This window comes from Streptopelia decaocto, assembly GCF_964273445.1.
Source record: "Streptopelia decaocto genome assembly, chromosome: 1".
NCBI lineage: Eukaryota > Metazoa > Chordata > Aves > Columbiformes > Columbidae > Streptopelia > Streptopelia decaocto.
In genome coordinates, this window is record NC_138663.1 from 84,328,287 (window position 1) to 84,335,141 (window position 6,855).

At 47.7% G+C, this 6,855-nt stretch overlaps 1 gene segment (V, D, J or C); it reads left to right on the forward strand.

Annotated features, from left to right (window-relative positions):
* The first annotated feature begins 6,031 nt into the window (after positions 1-6,031).
* LOC309453011 (T cell receptor beta variable 14-like) lies at positions 6,032-6,652 on the forward strand. The segment is given in 2 exons: positions 6,032-6,047; positions 6,351-6,652.
* Positions 6,653-6,855: the final 203 nt, after the last annotated feature.

A 6,855-nucleotide genomic window follows, 5' to 3' on the forward strand; every position in this document is an offset into this window, starting at 1 on the left:
GAAGTTGGAGAAAGGCCACTGTGGCCCATATCCTCAGCATCTCTTCTTGCTCATGCCTCCCACTTTGGGCACATTCTGTTCTCAGGCAGCCAGGAAAAGGGGTTCTGGCTTGGTGGGGTTTTTTTTGTGGATTTTTTTGTTTGTTTGTTTGTGTGTGAGTGTGCGTTTGTTTTTTTTTCCCTTGACTCTCTTGATTCCAGAATGAGAGGTGCTATGGGTAGGGATAGCATGGTGGAGCTGAGACCTCCATCACAATCTTTCCTTGGTGAAGTTCAGGAACTTTCCCAACTCTGCTGCAGAGAATCAGAGAAACCGAATAACAGCTCCCTGCAGGAGGGCTGGAAGCTACAGGCAGAATGCTTGGGCTCTTATGATGTCCTTCCTGGTCCTGCTTCTCGCTGACATTAATTACTGTACTCACAGTAAAAAGAGAAAGAAAGCCCCTGCACAGTCAGGAATTTCAAAAAAATGACAAAAAAACCCTTCAGCCCAAAACAACCCCCCCCCCCCCCAATAAACAAACAAAGAAACAAAAACACACCCCCACAAAAAAACAAAACCCCAAAAAACAGCCAACAACAACAAAAAAATACAACACCTCCCAAGAAAATGAACAAGCTATGGATGGGGGAGAGAGGGAAAATGCAAGGGATCTAGGTGTGTCCTTCAAACCTTATTCTTCCATATCTCAAGGGCTTCAGAAGAAGGGGAACTCTCAGTATTCCTCCCATGTGAGCTCAGCATAGTTCTGTTGATACCACCCCCTTCTCCCAGCCCCCTTCCATCTCTGCAGGGTTTATACTTCCCTGTGACAGTATGTGTTGTTCCCCAGTGTCCCCAGCCAATCCTTTCTCACATACCAAGTCCTTGCCCAGCCCCAATTTGTCTCTTCCTCACTCAGTGCTTTGTCTTCACATATCTCTGGGGAGCTACAAAAGGCAGGTCCCTGAAAGGACAGGAGCTTTTTCCCCATGGCTCCCTGTTGGTTCTTTGTGGCCATGCTGGCCCCTATGGGTAAGTGAACTGAACTCCCCATGATTCCCCATGGATTCCACTGCTGCTGTCCCAGCTACATACCCGGTTGCTGGCACTGCTTCATTACCCAAAGATTTCAGTGCTGAGGATGGGCAATGAATGAAGTGGGCAGGAATTCCTGAATCTCCTGCATTGGCTGTCTGTGCACAGCCCCTAAAATGGTTCTTTTCTGGACACAAACTGTCCAGGATTTTTTCTAGCCTATGCGAGACAGATTGGAAAATCATCTGCTGATCTGAAGAGCTGTCTAACCCCTTCCTCTGCTCCTTAGAATGTCCTCTGTTCTTTCTCATCCTCTTCTCTACCAACTAGTTTTTACCTAGTTCACATTTTTTCTTCCTCCTCAATGCTTTTTCTTTTGTCTTCCAGCGTTGGCTCTTGAACAGTCCCCGGACACAGTGATACAACAAGACCAGTCTGTGAATCTGAGTTGTTCCAAGAAGCAATCCTCCAACAGATATATGTACTGGTACAAGCTGCCTTTGGGGAAGGACTCCAGGCTGATCCTAGTGGCTTCTGTATTTGAAGGTAGTAAAGCAGAGGTCGAGAAGGATTTCCAAGACCGTTTCAAGAACAGTGAGATACAAGGAGATGGGATGACACTCTTGATAGAGCATGCCCTTGTCAATGACTCTGGCACATATTACTGCGCTGAAAGTGAAACACAGTGGCTAAGCTGCTGAGGAAGCTGAACAAAATCCTCCACCCCCTGCACAAAAGGGACCTGCTTTCCTCCTGTTTGGTGCTGCATAAAGCACGATGATCCCTTTCTACTCATTACCTCCTCTGCTTCCTAGTATTCCCTTCTCAGATTCTGTGAGTTTATTTGTCCTGCTTTCTCTCCTTGCCAACCAACTCCTCTTTGCCTCTCATTTAACTCTCATTTACATTATATTCACTTCCGTCAAACGCTCTTCCTTTTCTGCCCCTCTTCCTCTCCTGACCTTCCTCCTCTGTCTTTCTTTAATCTGCATGAATACACTCATCCTCTCATTTTACACCACTCATAATTTGCGCTGTCAAACACAAAGGAGGTTCACGTGGGATGTTTTGATGTACCTTCAGATAAAGGCAAGGCCAGGCAGGTGGCATAGAAGCCAGTAACAGGTAGGAGCTCCTCACATGCTCCTCTGTTACAACATCCTGTCTGAGGTTCTCCTTTGGCCAAGGGATATGTGCAGCACAGCACCGGCCTGAAAGCTGCATTGCACATGTCAAAACACACATCAGTGTGTGGCACAGGCTTGCATTGGGCACTGCAGTTGGTTTCCACACTGCAGTTTCATGTCCTAACATATGGGCTTCTCAAGCCCTAAGCACAACACCCGACAGAGCAGACATGGCCTGTTCCAGATCACTCTACATGTCTCACACTATGTATTCTGCAAGGCTCCTAATGCACTGGTCTGCCACCTGCACAGACCAGAGAAACCCATGGAAAATGGAGATCCCTCACATGGACACCTCAAGCACAGCTTTCTCTCAGCTGGAGTGCTGGGGTTCTTGTGTATGCATGGGGCTTCTTCCTGTTCCCTGCACAATTTAGCCTACACTCTTTCTTATTTTCTCCCTTTTCTTTTGAGAAATCTGTTGTCATTCCTGAATCTCCTGTAGGCAGTTCATGGGAACGAATGCAATGGGACACACTTGGACTTGCAACAGAGGCTCTAGGAGCTAGAGACATTGCCGTACCCTTCTGCTAAAAGGACACATGGGAACATCTTCACTGCAAAGCCCATGACAGACTTGAGCAGCCTGATCACTTGCTCTCTTGCATGAGTCAGCCTTCCACTGCCCTACTTTGCTGGACCTACAGCATGGCACAGATGTGCAGAGGCTCTGTCAGACCTGTGACACAAAGAGAGTGTGTCAGCTTAAAAAAAAACGCCAGCCTCACTTCTTGACTGTGGCCATTTCCCACAGCCTTTGGTTGCTGAACAAGGCTGAGTCCCATGTAGAGAGGAAGATATGCATCCTCAACCTGCTGCTCCTTGGCACAATACTGTAAGAAGCAGAATGTAAGCTCTTCTCTGGCACAGAGAAAATAAGTCTGTACCAGTCTATCACACGGTGAATACCCTTGTCATCAGCAATTGCTCTGTGGTGCAGTTTCCTAAAAGGAAGCCCCAGTGCAGAGCCAAAGGAAGCCTTTCCTCTTCTCTCTGTCATCATGCAACAGACACGAGAATAACAGGTCAGCAGCCTTTCCTGTAGCTGGCCAACATGACGAGCAGCACTGTGATAAGCATAGAAGATACCACATCGCAGCTTGCAGGGTTGGGAGTCTGTGAGTGTGAGGATGTCTAGGCAGTAGGCTCAGCTGAGGGGTGTAGACACGCACAGATGTTCCTGAGCTTGCTCTTCTTCCTTCTTTTGGTGCCTATCTGTGGATCTCTCTGCTGTGCACACACTTGGGCTGCCACACAGCCCCAGCATGCTCACAACAATGCCATGCAACGCTACAGGTTTGGGGAAGAGTGGCTGGAAGGCTGCCTAGTGGAAAAGGATCTGGGGGTGTCAGTTGACAGCCAGCTGAATATGAGACAGCAGTGTGCCCAGGTGGCCAAAAAGGCCAACAGCATCCTTACGTGTGTCAAGAATAGTGTGGCCAGCAGGAGTAGGGAAGTGATCTTCCCCCTGTACTCAGCGCTAGTGAGGCTGCACCTAGAATACTGTCTTCAGTTTTGGGCCCCTCACTACAGGAAAGACAACGAGGAGACAGTTCAGAGAAGGACGATCAAGCTGGTGAAGGGTCTGGTGAACAAGTCTTACGAGGAGCAGCTAAGGGAAATGGGGCTGTTTAGCCTGGAGAAAAGGAGGCTGAGGGGTGACCTTCTCTCTCTCTACAACTACCTGAAAGGAGGTTGTAGCATGGAGGGTGTTGGTCTCTTCTCCCAAGTAACAAGTGATAGGATGAGAGGAAACGGCCTCAAGTTGCACCAGGGAGGCTTAAATTGGATATTAGGTAAAATTTATTCACAGAAAGAGTTTTCAGGCCTTGGAACAGGCTGCCCAGGGAAGTGGTTGAGTCACCATCCCTGGAGGTGTGTAAATTTCTTAGGGACATGGTTTAATGCCGTGCCAGAGATAGGTTAACTGTTGGACTTGATGATTCTGAGGGTCTCTTCCAACCAAAATGATTCTATGATTCTATGGCCACTGGACTGAGATAAAGTAAATACATTTGTCCAGGCTGATGCAAGATCCTGGGAAAGGGAAACCTGGCGTGAGCATGGGCTGGCAGAGAGAAGGTCTCCCAGGAGCATGAAGTGGAGGAATTTCTCATGCTAGTCCTTGTACATCTCACAGAGCTGTGCGGTGGAGGGACTGCTGATTTTCTCTCCCCAAGTCCATCCTGCCTGGGAAGAGCTTGTTGAAACGTGCCCCATCTGACATAAGAACGATAAATCCCCTGTTGCGGGAGGCCAGGAGAGTGTCTGAGGAAGGGTTTTGCATCTTTTGCTCTTTGGCATCTGTAATCAACAGGCCCCTGGTTTACAGTGTTCCAGTGCAGTGGTCTCCAAAGTGTGCGAGAGCAGTGTGGGAAGAAAATATTAGAACTTCAGTATTATATTTATATAGTTATCAATTATTAAATATACACACACTTGAAATATATTACTGATCAGAAATGTTTGGAGACTACTCTTCTAGTGGTTTCAGTAAATATCTTACATGTTCGTTCTTACATTCTGCTTTAAATATGAGCCTCCAACTCTAGAGAACCTTCATGTTCTCCCTGATTTCTTCACTACCAAGGCTTTCTTCTTCCCTTGCTCACCCCTGGCTTCCCCCCAGCAAATTAGAATTCTGCTGACGTTCTCAACTGCATTGGCCATTTTCTGTGTCTAGAATAATGAGCTTATCACCTGTCTAAATTGACTTTTGGGGTGCCTCTGTGACACCCTCTATGCCTCTTAGACATGTAGCATTGACCAAGTCTGGGACTAAGTTTCGATCCAGCCACACCTAGGCTTCTCTCTAAGAAGGAGTTTAGAAAGCAAGGGAGTCCATTCTGAACCTCGTGACTCAACGGGAGGGCATCCCTCTTCCCTTTTACATTTCCTGTCCCCATATGTTTACCACTCTAAAACAACTCTCGCCCACTTCTGCTTGGCTTATTTCCTCCTTGCAGTAGGTAACAGAGTGAGCTGTGCCATCCAACTCTATTAAGCCACACTTTTCTTTAAGTGATCTAAACACTGCTCTGCAGCAAGCAGGAGCCTAAATCACTCATCCACAACAGGATGTTACGGGAGACGGCATCAATGGCTCTATAAAAGTAGAGGTAAACGAGATCCTCTGCTCTCCCTTTGCCCACAAAGCTGATCACATCATTGTAGGAGGCAAAGAGGTTGGTTAAGTGTGATTTCTCGTTCATAACTACTTGCTGACTACTCCAAAACACCTTCTTGTGCCTCATGTGTTTGAAAATGCTTTCCAGGAGGATAGATTCCATCACCTTGTCTGGGACTGAGGGGAGGGTGACTGGCCCATAGTTCTCCAGGTCTTCCTTCTTCACCTTCTTAAAGGCAGGAGTGATACCTGTGGATCTCTCTGCTGTGCACACACTTGGGCTGCCGCACAGCCCCAGCATGCTCCTGTGGTAACTCTTCTTTCCCACCTACGCAGACACGCACTCACGCACAGGAGGAAGCCAGTAGAGCAGAGTAAGTGCACCTCATGCTTTCATGCAGGTGTCCTTCCCTGCTGTTCCCAGGCAGCCAAAGGCCTTCTCACAGTTCAAGCTCTCTCTCAGTGCTTTGCCCACTTGCAAAGAGATCCCCCCTTTTCACACATCTCTCTACCTGCGCTGCCACTGTCAGGAGGTGGCCTTTTTCCATGGTTTTCCACTGGTTCCTTGGGGCAATCCTGGTCCATGCAGGTAAGTGAGCTTCCCTTCTGCTTGAGCAGGTGCACTGGAGCCAATGCTGCTGCCTCAGCTGTGCGCACGGTTGTTGGCACTGCCTCATTCTCCAAGACTTCCAGGGGAAGGATGTGCAATGAACAAGGTGAGCTTATTCTGAACCTCTTCACTTGGAAAACGCTACAACTCTATGAATGGCTTTTTCTGTCATAGTTTAATACTTCAGTTGAGACTATTTAATTAACTTTTTTTTTTTTTTTAAATATTTCATTAAGGATGTTGTGGTGGTTTTTTTCTCACCGATGTGTCTCTCTCAGAGAAAGAGGGCATTGTCCCATAGCTTCCTGACATCCTTATGTCACCCCACCCCATGTCACAGTTCAAGGAGGTGTTTTCTTGTCCACTACAACATGTTTCACTGCTCACATCTCTTCCATTCTCCTTCTAGGCCAGGCCCTTCAGCAATCACCAGACACAGTTGTCCGAGAGGGAGACTCTGTGACACTGAACTGTTCCAAAAAGGTTAATGCATTCTCAGCCATGTACTGGTACAAGCTGGCCCTGGGGAAGGATGCCACTCTGCAGTTGGTTGTATACTCAGTGGAAGGTGGCATGGCAGAGATTGAGAACCAATACAGAAACCACTTCAAGAGTCATGGGACTAAGGGGAGCCGCTTATCTGTGGAGATAGATCATGCCTTTCTCAATGACTCAGGCACCTATTTCTGTGCTGAAGAAGACCCACAGTGACTCCAAAGCTGAAGCAGCATAGCACAAACCCTCCAATGTAAAAAGGGATCTGCCCCCAGCACACACACAGGCCTATATTGGACAGTACATGATTTTCTCCTCTTGCACCTCCACCAGCTCCCTCAGCACCCTTGGCTGGATCCCATCTGGCCCCATATACTTGTGCATGTCTAAGTAGTGTAGCATACCGCTAACCATTTCCC